The following is a 15,344-nucleotide window of genomic DNA, read 5'->3' on the forward strand; positions in this document are numbered from 1 at the left end:
TTCCCTCCTCTAGGGGCTCTTCCTGACCCAGGGATTGAACCCGGGTCTCCTACATTGCAGGCAGATTCTTTATCACTGAGCCACAAGGGGAAGCCCAACTTGCACTCAATCTAAAGTGAAGCCTTGATTTTTGCCTTCAAAACCACCCCTCCTCCTAACTGCCTAATCTCAGAAAACAGCACCAGCATTCACTTAATAGCTTCAAGTCCAGAAACCTGCGAGTCACATGATATCACTTCCCCATCACACTGCACACCCCATCCTTCATCAAGCCTCAGCAGTACCGTCTACAACTTAATTCATATTTTCTTGTTGCTCCCCATGTCTGCTGCCAGCCCTCTGCACCAAGCCATCAACATATCTTGCCTGCACTACTTCCATAGGCTACCATGTACAGTCTTGTTCACTCTTTAATCTTTAGTCTGAGCAGCAAGCACAGTGACCTTTGTAGGACCTATATTGGCCTTCATTACTACTGTGTTAAAAGTATTTAAGTAGCGGGAGAGATTGTATTTTCCATGTTAACATGCTTCACATATGCTCTTGGGACCACATGTGATTGGGACTTGGGACTCTCCCCAGCTAAGAGACGGAGTAAAACTGCCCTCACCCTTGAATCTGGGACAGACTCAATTAATGCAATGCAGTGGAAGTGACATTATGTGACTTCTGGGCCTGGGTCAAAAAGGGTCAGAAATCTTCCATCTGTTTTCTTTGAGATTCTTACTTTGGAGAAAGTCAGCTATAAAAACTTAATGAACTGAAATTCCAAATTCCTGCCTTGTTATTTGGGGAATTTTGAATTTCTTTTCTTTTAGTTTTAAGAAGTAACCTAAAATTCCCTATGTTGTTGTTGTTCAGTCACCCATTATGTCCAACTCTTTGTGACCCCATTCCTGTAACAGTAAATAAAATGATACTACCTTTAAAAACCAACCTAGATAGCATATTAAAAATCAGAGATATTACTTTGCCAACAAAGGTCTGTCTAGTCAAGGCTATGGTTTTTCCAGTGGTCATGTATGGATGTGAGAGTTGGACTGTGAAGAAAGCTGAGTACTGAAAAATTGATGCTTTTGAACTATGGTGTTGGAAGACTCTTGAGAGTCCCTTGGACTGCAAGGAGATCCAACCAGTCCATCCTAAAGGAGATTAGCCCTGGGTGTTCTTTGGAAGGACTGATGCTGAAGCTGAAACTCCAATACTTTGGCCACCTCATGCGAAGAGTTGACTCATTGGAAAAGATTCTGATGCTGGGAGGGATTGGGGGCAGGAGGAGAAGGGGACGACAGAGGATGAGATGGTTGGATGGCATCACTGACTCGATGGACATGGGTTTGAGTAAACTCTGGGAGTTGGTGATGGACAGGGAGGCCTGGCGTGCTGCGATTCATGGGGTTGCAAAGAGTCGGACACAACTGAGTGACTGAACTGAACTGAACTGAACCTTTAAAAAAGGTAGACCTCCATTTCAGAAAAGTCATATAAGGCACTCTAGTCAGCAGCCTCAGCTGAACTCGCACCACCAACTGCCAAACATCTTGACTATCCAGCCCAGCTGAGACTTCAGCTGATGGTCACTGACCCCAGGCAACATCTGAACAAAACTAAATAAGAGAATCTGAGCAAGAACTGCCCAGCTGAGTCCCTTATGAATTATTGGCCCACAAAACTTGAGTAAAAATCAAATGGCCATTATTATACCACTTAATTTGGGGGTTACTCATTATACAGCAACAGTGACTGGATCAGCTTCCAAATCTCTTCAGGATAACATCCAACATCCTTTTTGAAACCCATAGTTCCTGCATAATTCAGATTCTGGCTAGTCCTGCAGTCTCTTCTTGAGCCTTGCTAAGCAGGCATCAACCACTCTGACCCTTGCTTATTCCTCATCAGAAACTCTACTGAGACAATTTTTTCCTTGCCTGAAATGCACTCTTTACATGTCTAACATCAATTCAGCCCATGGATCTTAACTGTCCTTTCTTCAAGAACATTAAAATGAAACTAAAAGGGGGTGTTTGCATGCTAAGTCTCTTCAGTCATGTCCAACTCTTTGCCACCATAGCCCACCAGGCTCCTCTGGCCATGGGATTCCCCAGGCAAGAATATTGGAGTAGGTTGCTACATCTATTGTTGTTGTTTTTAAATGGAAGAAACTTGAGCAAAATGATCCACTGCTGGGAAGGAGATGGTGGAGAGGGAGAGGGGAGGGAGAAGATGATCAGTGGAGAAAGGTGGGCTGCAGGGATTGCATCCCTGTCTCAGATGTGAAAGAGAAGGAAGCAAGGACAAGTAACATGTAGGTACCTCCTGCATTCTCTTTGAGCATGCTCCACCAGCTAAGGCTAATTGGGGGGGCGGCGGGGAGGGGGCAGTTTCTGCATCAAGTGTCCCATGCCTTCTGGTTATCCTTGGGATCAGCCAGTTGGAAGTCCTGGCAGGGGACTGGTGGGAGCGGGGAAAGAGAAGTAGAAATATTGAGTCTGCCTGGTCCCTTCTCATGGGCTTGCTTTTGGTTGGCTGCTTCCTTCAATGTGCAACCTATGGTCACTGCTCCTCTCAAAGTGGCCTTCATCACATTGGCTCCACTGAGATTCTAAGAGTCTCTCATCTTCCTCTGCCTGCTGTCCTCTCTTGTTACCAGCACCAAGGGCCATACTGTCCCCTGGGGCTCCCTACGTTCCCCCCCCCCCCAAAGTCTTTGTAAAGCGTCTGCTTATTAAGCCATCCTCAAATTATCCTAATTTAAGTGTGACATCTGTTTCCTGCTGTCAGATACTGGGAGGAATGCTGATGAGTAAGTAGGTGGAAAGGGCAAGAAAACATTTAGCAGGTAACAACATCTGATTCTATTTTAGTTAAAATACATGGAAAACCAAAAGATACATCACTAAAACAGTAAACCAAGGAATAACACGAAAGTGCTGAGCAATTGTCATCTGTGTAAATACAGAGAGAATGCTTAGAGAGAGAAAAAAAGTAGTTCTCTTCCTTTAAACAATGGAATCTTTTTCTCTTTTTCCCACTTAAAGCTCTAAGCAAGCCGAGCTAAGTTCATGAGAGATTACAAAGAACAAACCAGATGAGTCATTTCATCTCTTTTCAGTTACCCACATGGGGTAAACTTAGAACATCACTCTGCAATACACATTACAGTGGTCTTGGCAAATTAGAATACCTTAAGTGTTTTTCTTTTTCTCAAAGTTTTTTCAGAATCCAAAAATAAGACAATAACTTTTTTAAAATAAATGCCTGAATCAAGACAGATGAACTTTGCCTGAGATCCACTGGGCTTGTGTCAATTTAGGAAATAACCCTGGCTCCTGAGACAGGAATAAGCATAAATGAGAAATTCTGGCCCCAGTGGATTGCTACCATCATCAGCAACAGCCTAGGCTATTTTTAAGACTTTTTATATTACCATCAACATCATACACTTTGATTGCTGGAGATAAATGCTAAGAACATTCGTAGAGCATTTACTCTGTACCAGGCAGTGTTCTAAGAAATTATATATATCAAATTATGCTATCCTCTTGACATCTGTATAATGGAAGACATTATTACTCTTATTTTCAGAATAGAATAGTCCCTCAGTCATGTATGACTCCTGACAATCGCATGGACTGTAGCCCGCCAGGCTCCTCTGTCCATGGGATTCTCCAGGCAAGAACACTGGAGTGGGTTGCCATTTCCTTCTCCAAGGGATCTTCCTGACCCAGGGATCAAACCCAGGTCTCCTGCATTGCAGGCAGATTTTTACCATCTGAGACAGTGGCAAGTCTTATTTTCAGATAAGGAAATGAAAACATAGAAAGTTTAGGTAAATTGTCAAAGTCATACACTCAACAGCTGTGTAACAAAGAAACCCAAGACCCACAGGACCACTAGAGGCAACTTATAACTGGAAATCTAGAGAGATGAGCTTTTGATTTTTTTTTATTCTTTCCTTTTTAACTGCTAAGGAAAGGTCTTCAACCTATAAAGTACACTCAAGACTCAATATGCATAGAATGTTTTTCCCAAACTCTTGGATTCAGATACCGGAATTTGAAGTCAGATCTGACTGACAGCAACATCTATGCTTTACTGTCTCTCACAATCAAAGAACCACTTTCTAAAGTCATAATTTCCACATAAATCTTCACATAGACCTCATAGCATACATGCTAAGTCGTTTCAATCATGACTAACTTTTTGCAACACTGTGGACTGTACCCTGCCAGTCTCCTCTGTCCATGGGGATTCTCCAAGCAAGAATACTGGAGTGGGTTGCCATGCCCTTCTTCAGGGGATCTTCCCAACCCAGAGACCCAACCCAAGTTCCTCATGTCTCCTGCACTGGCAAGTGGGTTCTTTACCACTAGCACCAGCTGGGAAGCCCAGACCACATAGACTTTCATGTAAAAACATATGTACTTTTAGTCTCTGTGGAATAAGAAAACATTTGTACCTTTGGGCTGATGAACCTCTTACAATAATTCCATGGTTCTCATAACTATCAAAACCAAATACAAGAAACATGCTCAAAAGTAGCTGTTTATCTTTCTCTGAAGTGTTCTAAATCGTTTTCTTAAACTAAATTATGATGATCAGAGAAATTATAGAAAATGATTCTGGTACTTGTGCCTTGACAGATTAATGGAAATCACTTTGGTATATATCAATACAGCATTAGAAAACATTATTTTTTTCTATTTATTTATGCTCTATCTAGACTCAGTAAAGGAAAAGATGACTTCTAAAGGCACATAGGATTGTATGATAAAATTTACCATAAAATTAAAGTACATGCTGTACACAAATGTCCACAGAAGTGCTGCACCATCTTCATAAATGGCTCATGAACACCATGCTGAGAATCTTGGTATTTAGGTGACCTCAAGTCACTGGGAGGACTTCCAAGGTAGCTCAGTGGTAATAAATCTGCCTTCCAATGCTGGAGACATGGGTTCAGTGCCTGGGTCCGGAAGATCCCCTGAAGAAGGAAATGGCAATCCACTCCAGTTTTCTTGTATGGAAAATCCCAAGAACAGAGGAGACTGGCGGTCTATAGACCATGGGGTTGCAAAAGAGAGGGACATAACACAGTGACTAAACAACAATAAAAACCATTGGCAAGATTTTTTTCTTTCATTTGGCAGCATAAAATTCCTGGTTTTGCTGCATAACTCTTGTCCAGCATGTTTCTTTCATCAATGTTTTGATTTTAAGTGTGATACATACTACTGCACTGGTGCATTCTTTCTCTGATCTCATTTTTTTTTAATTGTTTCATTTCCCATTTTGAAGCTAACACATGTTGATCACATCATAATAGATGAAAAGTAAAACAAATTTCCCTTTGGCCCACCATCTAGGGATAACCAGTATTAATAACTTCCCAACAGGAAACTATATTCAATATACTGTAATAACCTATAATGGAAAAGAATCTGAAAAAGAATATTTAGATCTAACTAAATCACTTTGCTGTTACCTGAAACTAACACACTGTAAATAAATAAATATTTTAAAAATAATTTCCTATATTTCTTTCTAGTCTTTTTGCTTTGTATGGTTTTTTATGGTATATAGAAACCAATGCACAATGATTTTTTTAAATGTCTATTTTTCAGCATATAAAAGTAACATATGTAATTGTAGAAGATTTGCAAAATACAGAAAAAATATGAATTGTATAATTAGAATCTCTCAGTGATAACCACGGCTAGTCAACACCTCCACATTATTTGTAATTTTTATGTGTATATATTTTTATGTGGAGCAATGATACATTTGAGTATAATCAATACAGAGATGGCAGCTATGTTGTTACTATTGCAGAGATGCAATATTTGTTACTATTGACTGAAGGGTAATTTGCTGGATCTTCTGGGTTGTAGGTATAGAAGGTTTTGGTAATGGTAGAAATTAAATCTTTGCTTCAACAAGACATTGCAAAATATGGTGATATGTTTGTACCAGCAGTGAACTTGGGGTTGTCCTACAGTCTTTCTTGGTAAGGTGGGAAGAAATTCCTTGGTGCCCTTGAACAGATTTTCCACTTCCTTGTGTCTTTCCCTTGGTTCAGAGACTAAACTAAAATGACAGTATTAAAAATGTTCTCCTTTATCCTGTCACTGTAACCAAGAAGGAATTTATCAGAATGGAGGGGGTAGAGGGAGCATATTTTTGTAGCATGAAAGCAAAATAAAAAGTCAGAAGTGTTTTTTAATTTAAAAAAATTAAACCTCTAAGATAGTTCTGGGGAGTGAGGGGGAGGACTAAGTTCTCCTAAACCAATTTAGGTCTCATCTTATTCTAATTGGATGGCTGTCAGTACTCTATGAAAATCTGGTTCGTCAGGGTGACCCCCTCTTGCCTCGTTTAGAAGTAAACACTGAGGGAAGAGATTGTGCAAATGAATGCAGGCTTGGCTCTTGCACTTAAGTATCTGTGTTGCAAAGTTCCTTAATGATAGGAAGGGATGGAATTTAAAGGGAGAAATTGGCAATTAGTTAGCTCCCCCTTTGACTTCCATGGGGCCAGCAGTGGGTTTGATTGAGCTCCTTGAAATAATTACTGAGTACTGTGAAAGACCACCCCCTGCCAACAACACACAGCTTATCACCTCACATGCTTCATCACTGCTTCCAATATGACTCACCTCTTCTCCATCACCAGCTCCTTCTTTTCCTCTTACAAAGTCATTAAAAAGTAAAGACTGAAAACCCTTCATCTCCCCTCAGGGCAGAGCGGGAGAAAGAAACTCAGACATCATCAGAACCTACTGTCCACGGCTGATTATGTCCCCAGGGAAAGACCTCACTTCTAATCAGTGCTGAAATCAGGGGCTATTTCCCTTTTACAGGGAAAAACAAAATCATCTTTCTCTGGAGTTCTCGGAGATTCACTATAGATTCCAGGAAAGGAATAAAAGAAATTGTCTTAAAGGCAAAGACACAGGGAAGTGAAGCCTTCACCAAAGACAGCGTATTTGAGAGAAATGCTAGTCCTTGGACAGGTCACATTTAGATGCTCCCCTCAAGACGATGATGTTATGAGAGTAGCCATGATCAGTCAGTCAGACCATGTGCAGCTCTGTCATTACCAACTGTGTGACCCTGGGTAAATCACTTGAGTTTCCTGGGCCTCCAATTTCTTATTTATCATTGGGGCATATTAATATCACACCTTGGTACATTGAATTGTTCAAGTGTTAGTCACTCAGTTATGTCTGACTCTTTGTGACCCCATGGACTATAGCCCACCAGGCTCCTCTGTCAATGGGATTATCCAGGCAAGAATACTCAAGTGGGTTTCCATTCCCTTCTCCAGGGGATCTTCCCAACCCAGAGACTGAACTGGGGTCTCCTGCATTGCAGGCAGACTCTTTATCAAGTGAGCCACGAGGGAAGACAGCCATTTGAATTGCTCAAATGAGAATAAATTTGAAATGTCTTCACATTATTATTGTTGTCAGGGTACACCATTGAACAACACAGAAAACAAGGAGGCAAATCGACAGACTGCTGAGAAGTAGGTATAGGGAGAGGAATCCTCTCTGTGAATTGGTGATCGGAGGAAAAAAGTGGCAAATAGACCAGAACTTGAAACAGGAGAAAGTGCCAGTTGTGAGTAAAAGCTGTGGGAGATTTCAGGCAGACTGTGCAGAGGTCCTGTGGTTGATAAAACAGCTTAGTGATAGAAGAAATGAAGAAAGACCAGTGGCTCCGGAACATATTAAAAAATGAAAGTGTAGCATGAAATGGGGATGAAGAGAGATTCTGGAAGCTTCTTTTCTACCTTTCATTTATGTTCTGGCTAATTCAACAATTAGCAAAGACACATCGAGAGACTTATGGTCTAAAATTTGGCCTGACCACCCTCAACAAAATTTCAAATCCTTATCTATATTACACCTACAACATTGCAACATTCTTCCACTAATAAAATATAAGAAGATAAGAAATCAAGAGTATGGCATGATGACCACTGTTATTGCTGCAGATGGTAACTGCAGCCATGAAATTAAAGACACTGGCTCCTTGGAAGAAAAGTTATGACCAACATTAGACAGCATATTAAAAAGCAGAGACATCATTTTACTGACCAAGCTCCATATAGTCGAAGCTATGGTTTTTCCAGTAGTCAGGAGTCATGATGACCATTGGAGACCATCATTTGGTATGGAGGTCACTTAACTAGACCTCCCAAATAGACCCATCTCCAGTATGGAAAGGTGGATCCCTGAGATTACTCTGAAAGGGAGTTTAAGCAATGGCATACAGCCCAACTCTTTAATCTCAAATCAAGAGTTAAACTAACAGATTTGGGCTCCATCTGCAATTTTTCCACTCTGACCATTCTCTGTTACAGGTTAACTGGCCTGAGCAGTGGATCCAGCCAGTTGTAAAAGTTCTTAATGCACTGCTTACAGCCACCCCCTTCAGGAAATTGTTTTAAAAATTATAGCTACCCAATTTATACAGGAGACACATTTGTCTCTGTGGTGTACTGACAAGGAATCTCTCTTCTTTACTCTCTATAGTCTTACCCTGAATGGTCACACCCAAGCCAGGAATGGTTAGATAACTCCCAAATCTATCCTCTGGCTTCAGCCTCTCACATACACATGAAAACTCTTTGCTAACCACCTCCTGGGTAACCCCATTAGTCTATCCCATTGGCAAATTTAAGATATCCGGAGCAGAATGACCACTTCTCCCCAAGTTCATAAAGGCACTACCATCCACCAAACTGCTTAAACAAAAGAGTTTTTTCTTTTAATTAAAATTATTGTTCTTTAATTAGCAACCTTGGCAGGGTAGGAATTGGGGATGGTCACATTTGGACTTCCAGGCAATGGCAGAAACCCCAAACCAGAGGGTTTTTACATGTCACCCTGGAGCAGAGTCTAAACCAGGCCAGACCCACTCCAGTTCTGGCCACAGGCTTCTCAAAACACCTGGTCCCAGGCTCACTGGTTACAAACTGACTTTGCTTCTCCCTTTTCCACATTCAGTCAACTGTCTGTCCCTACAGCTTCTTTTTTTTTAACTCTATACTACAGCATTTTTTAAAATTGGGATATAGTTTCTTTGTCCAAGGCCTCCAAGGTGGCTCAGTTGGTAAAGAATTTGCCTGAAATGCAGACCTAGGTTCAATCCCTGGGTCGGGAAGATCCCCTGGAAAAGGAAATGGCAACCCACTCCAGTATTCTTGCCTGGAGAATTCCATGGACAGAGGAGCTTGGGAGGCTTACAGGCCATGGGATCTCAGGGTTGGACACAACTGAGTGACTGACACTTTCACTTTCTTTGTCCCTATAGCTTCTCCTGCTTCAATACCTCTTGAGTCTTACCCCTCCCACCCAGCTTTCATCATCGCCAGCCTGAATCTTCCAGCTCCCCATCTGGCCCACCCGAATTTATCCTCCACAAAAATATCTTAATGGTCTTTATCAAAGGCAAACCTAGCCACGTCAGTTTTTTGCTTATCCCTTATCCCCTGGCTTTCAAAACAGAGGTTGAATGCTCCAGCTTAGGACACAGGCCCTTCATGCTCTGACTCCTTCCTGCCTCACTGGCTTGCCTTCTCCATCCCCCACACAGGCCCTCCACTCCAGCCCAAATAAGCCATTTGAACTTCCCCGCACACATACATGGTAGTGATGTCCATTCCTTTTTCTAGTTCTTCATTAACTCCTTTCCAGACTTTAGAACTCAGGTCAAGCCTTTCACCCCATTCTGTATGGTTTAGCTGTGCAATATGATTTAGCTGGGCTTCCTCCATGCCTCCCAAAGTACCCTGTTCCTATTTATACCTGACACTCACCACATTGGGCTACACTTACTGCTTTACCTGTTCGTCTCACTAAACTGACATTAAGATCCCTCAGCAGAAAGAACATCTAATTTGGTTCCCCAGCACCTAGTACCACACACTGTACAAACACATAAACTGAATATTCACCTAGTAGGATATTAACTGTAAGCTACAACATAAGTGATCAGGAAACTATAAAACGTATGAGAAAAGAATGAATTTGGGTTTCATCAAGATGTTCTCCATATACATGTCTTTGAATGGAACGGTATCCCATCAAATGAAACTATCAGGAAAGCATATATAGAATATGAGTCTTCTTTTTTCTACTCTTATAGTCATTTTCCAATGTAAAATATCCCCTTCAACCCTGCCACAGAGAACAACTATGTGATGCTGGTAAATACAAGGAAAATCATAGCAGAGAAAAATAACTCAGATGATTTGAAGACCACAAATCTATAGGAAATTCTGAAATTCAAAATGCTCTGAAAATAAAAGATTTTTTAGAAAGTCATTTGGCAGCAAAGCTGACCTGACCTGAACTCAATTGATGCAAAACCTGAACCCAAGAGCAATTTAAAGCCATTATTTATCACATCCTCAGAACTACAATATAACTTTTTTTCTCAATAATCCTTTCTCCAGTTTTACCCTAAAATCTAATTCTGAAAAAACAACTTTGTGATTTGGTCCTCAAGTTTCTCGTTCCATGCCCTCACAATGCTTTGTACATGTGTGCTGAGTCTCTTCAGTCATTTCCAACTGTGCAACCCCATGGACTGTAGCGCACCAGGCTCCTCTGTCCATGGGATTCTCCAGACAAGAATAACGGAGTGTGTTGCCATACTCTCCTCCAGGGGATCTTCCCAACCCAGGGACTGAACCCACATCTCTTACATCTCCTGCATTGGCAGGCAGGTTCTTTACTGCCTGGGAAGTCCCACAATACTTTCTTGACTTTCTGTTCTTCCATTCCATTCTTATCACTGGTCAGAACTCTGTGTCCACTTTCAAGTTAATCTAAAAGAAGACCTTTCATTATCCAGATAAGTTCTATTTAATACATTATTGAAATAGACAAAAAAAAAAAACAAAATAGAAATGAGATTGTCTACTGTCTTTGGGTGTTGAAATCATGGCAGCCAAAAGCCATGCCAAAGCCAAAGCCACTCACTCCAAAAAGATTTCTCAATCACTTTACACTTTTCGGTTTAAAAAAAAAAAATCTTCAAATTTCTTACTCTCTCAATTAATTTCTTACTTAAAACAACATTTTCCAGATCTAAACTCAGTCTTTCTGCAGGGACTTCAACTTTATATCAGGGAAAAACTCCAAATATCTTTTAAAATTAAAATACAAACAACGATTAAACAGTAAAGGGAATATAGGAGGATTTTCTTACAACTTCAGAATAAGGAAGATCTTTGTAGCTATTATACCTTATGAAATTTAAAAACAGTTTTTAAACAACTAACAAATTTGACTACATATAAGTTGAAACTTCCTGCAAAGCAAACCACCAAAAGCAAAATCAAAAAACAAAAAAATATATAGCTTGGGAGAAATGTATATATTAATTTCATTAATATATAATGAATTTCTAAAAACCACGAAAAATAAATAGAAAAAGCAAGACATATGAACAACTAATTCATGGGAAAGGAAATACAAATAGCTCTTAAATATAGGAAATATATGACCACATTAATAAGAAAAATGCAAATTAAAATATGTGGCATTATTTTTAACTTATCACATTGGTAACATTTTAAAATTTTGGAGATAGGCTTGCTGCAAAGCAGTGAAGACAACATGAATTCTTGTATGCTGCTGCTGAGAATTCAAATTGGAACCTCCTATGGAGTCAATTTGGCAGTATATATTGAAATTATAACTGCACATATCACTTAATGCAGCAATTTTACTTTTAGGAATTTATCAGGAAGATTTATTAGCAGACTGTAAAAATGATATATGTAATAGTTATCTATTGCAGCACTGTTTTGAATGGAAAATATCAGAAGTTACCTTAATTTCCAGCAATATAGAGTTATCTGTCTATTCTCATACATTCATTTAGTGGCTATAATGCACAGCTACTTTTTTTTTTTAAGAACAAGGAAGTTCTTTGAGCACTGATATGGAAAGATATCCAAGATACATGAAGAAAAAGAAAAGTACTGGACACAATTGCATCTGAGATATATATATATATATATATATTTAGTGTTTCAGATACTATTTCTAAAATGTGTCTCCCATAAAAATCTAATTTTGAACATCAGTCTCTTCTTGAACTAAACTTTTAGGGGAAAGAAGATTTATGATAATACAATATAGGTAAAAGAAATATATTTTCCAAATAAACTGCTCAAAGAAATTCCCTTTCAGATTGAATGTATTTTCATTCACTCCTTTCCATTCTAGATCACATTGGCTCTGTAACTGTAAGTTACTCCCCAGATCCATATAAAAGCCTTTTCACACACTCAGTTTTAGGACACACAATCATTCAGTAATATTATTCTAAGCACCAACAAAGGACAGATGATTTAAATCTGTGCAGTTACCTAATTAGAAAAATGATTCATTTGCAGAGGTATTAACCACAGCAATTAATTAATTACATGTATAATAAATACAATTAATTAATTAATTATATCCATTCAACGCATAGGTTTGGAGGCATTTTGTACTGTAAAGAGCTTCTCCTACCTTTCCGGCAAATGTTTCTTACCCTTTACTGACTTGTCTTCTACCTTTACCTGTTTCTCAACTGTTGGCATTCCCAAGGATCTTCTCTTTATAATGGCCCAGGTGACCTCATTTACTTAAAAGTTTCATTTTCTATAATAATGAGATTGACTTCCATCCACTCCATCTAGGTGACCCATGATCCCTCAAGCACATGTCCAAAACTGAGCTCTTCTTTCTGTCCCAAAACATCATTTCTTCTCCTGAATCAGAGTCTCCTTTCTTCCTTACCCCCAGTATCCAGTGTGTGTGTGTGTGTGTGTGTGTGTGTGTGCACACTCAGCCTTTGTGACTCCATAGCTTATAGCCTGCCAGGCTCCTCTGTCGATGGGATTTTTCCTCACCTTCCTTACAGCACACATACCAGTATCTGCTTCTTTCTCCACTCAGCTGCCTGTGTGGTAAGATGTGAAGAAGTGGGGCCAGTTTCCTTATCTCTTCATCCCCACACTTATATAACATCTAGGACATGAGTCCTCAATAAATTGACTGAATTGAATTGAGTTTAAAGATATCTACTATACGGTTGTTTTTAAAGCTCCACTGGCATGGGAAGTTAAAGAAGAAATGTTTGAAAGATTAGATATTGGGAATGGCTTCCCCAGTGGCTCAGATAATAAAGAATCTGCCTGCAGTGCAGGAGATCCAGGGTTGATACCTGGGTGAGGAAGATCCCCTGGAGAAGGGACTGGCAACCCACTCCAGTACTGTTGCCTGGAAAATCCCATGGACAGAGGAGCACGGTGGGCTACAGTCCATGGAGTAGCAAAGAGTTGGACACAACTGGGCAACTGAGTACACACACAACACCCTTTAACATATTGATCAGGTTTCTACTTACTCCATTTCCAATTCCATTCTTGTCACCACTTGCTGGTGACCCCAGTCCAAGTGCTCCTCTTCTCCAGTACTGGGAAAACAAATAGCTTTGGGGATCAATTTCCAAATCATCTTTGCTCCCTATTGAACTTTAAAGAATACTTCAGGTGTTTAGCTCCTTACCTAGATTGTATCCTGAAAATGTGGGCTCCCTAATTATTACATCCATTGTCACAGGACCTTAAATTAGACTCTCTTATTATCCCAGAAAAGGAGGACAAGCTGGATTCTTGTCTCATTCCTATTTTTCTTCTCTGTGACCTTTCTGTCTTTCTGAAAAGGTTTCCCTAAGTGTCTGGTCCCCCTTTGTCATCATTTTGTAGCTGTCTAATTAGTAAACATAGTAATAACCCTGGCACCTGCTTCAAGTCAAACTGATTTCTGTTTATTAACTATCTCAAGAATTCCCATTTCTGTCTTTAGTTCTCTTTTGCCTCTTCGTTCTGACTCCCTCTGAATCTCTCTCTTTCTCTTTCTCTCTCTCTCTCACATACACACACAGAGAGAGAATTCATAGACACAATCTCCATTATTTGTCTTTCTCAACAGTTACTAACGTTCACAGAGCACACATTTACATTTAAGATGGCGCCAGACTCTCAAGACAGATGCACTTTCAGTTCCAAACATACTTTTGGGAGACAGATTTTTTTCTACCAAGAGAAATGCCTAAGAAGAAAACACTCTGTAAGCTCATTGGAAAGAAAAAAATTCCAAGCCAAAGTAAGAGAAAACTTTATTTCCTCCTTGGCATGCCCAGAACACAAACTCTAAAATGCAATGTGTATGCAGAAATGACAGAAGCAAAAGATTTCGATTCACAGAGGGATGAAATATCTATAGTTTAATAAAAGACAGCAGAACAATTGCAGAGCAAAGAGAAATAATAAGGAGATACAGAGGGACACTGATATACAAAGCAGTGTCAGAACTGGCTTGCCTCTGTTCTCATAAACAAGAGCTCAGTTAGGTATATGGTCAATATATACTAGATAGGACTTAATAGCTAACTCTTTATCATTTTAAAATACCTTTTTCCTTATCCTAAGGATCACTAACATAGCATTATACCATACAGTTCCTACCCAAGTTATTACAAGATTACATGCCAAATGATACATTTTTGTTACTCTTATTGTATTTTATTTCAATTCCTGAACTCTAAGGTATTTTTTTTGCATTCATTTCCTAAAGGTAAAAGTGAAAGTCGCTCAGTCGTGTCCGACTCTTTGTGACCCCGTGGATTATACACCCCATGGAATTCTCCAGGCCAGAATACTGGAGTGGTTAGCCTTTCCCTTCTCCAGGAGATCTTTCCAACCCAGGAATTGAATCGGGGTCTCCTGCATTGCAGGCAGATTCTTTACCAACTGAGCTATGAGGGAAGCCCCCATTTCGAACCCAATTCCTACTATAAATTTCATCTATATTATCTATACACACACATTAGCAAACATAATTTAACACCAAGAGAACTCATTCAGTTCTAAACTGGTGGGAATGAAGCAATACATATGTGTGAAGAGACAGGAAAGTGAGTGTTAGCCACTCAGGCGTGTCCGACTCTTTGTGACCCCATGGACTGTAGCCGCCAGGCCCCTCTGTCCATGGAATTCTCCAGGCAAGAATACTGGAGTGGGTGTGGGCGGCCTTTCCCTTCTCCAGGGGATTTTCCTGACCCAGGGATCAAACCCAGGTCTCCTGCATTGCAGGAAGATCCTTTACCATCTGGGCCAACGGGGAAGTCCTAAGAGGCATTAAAAATCTGAGTTTGCCCGTCACATGCCTGCCTTCCATTATGAGAAGAACTCAGGCAAGATATGACCCTAGAATGAGAAGAGATCACAAGCCAAGCAAAGACCAGCAGAACCATGCCCAACCCTTAGATTTA

This window comes from Dama dama, chromosome 30, assembly GCF_033118175.1.
Source record: "Dama dama isolate Ldn47 chromosome 30, ASM3311817v1, whole genome shotgun sequence".
Taxonomy (NCBI): Eukaryota; Metazoa; Chordata; class Mammalia; order Artiodactyla; family Cervidae; genus Dama; species Dama dama.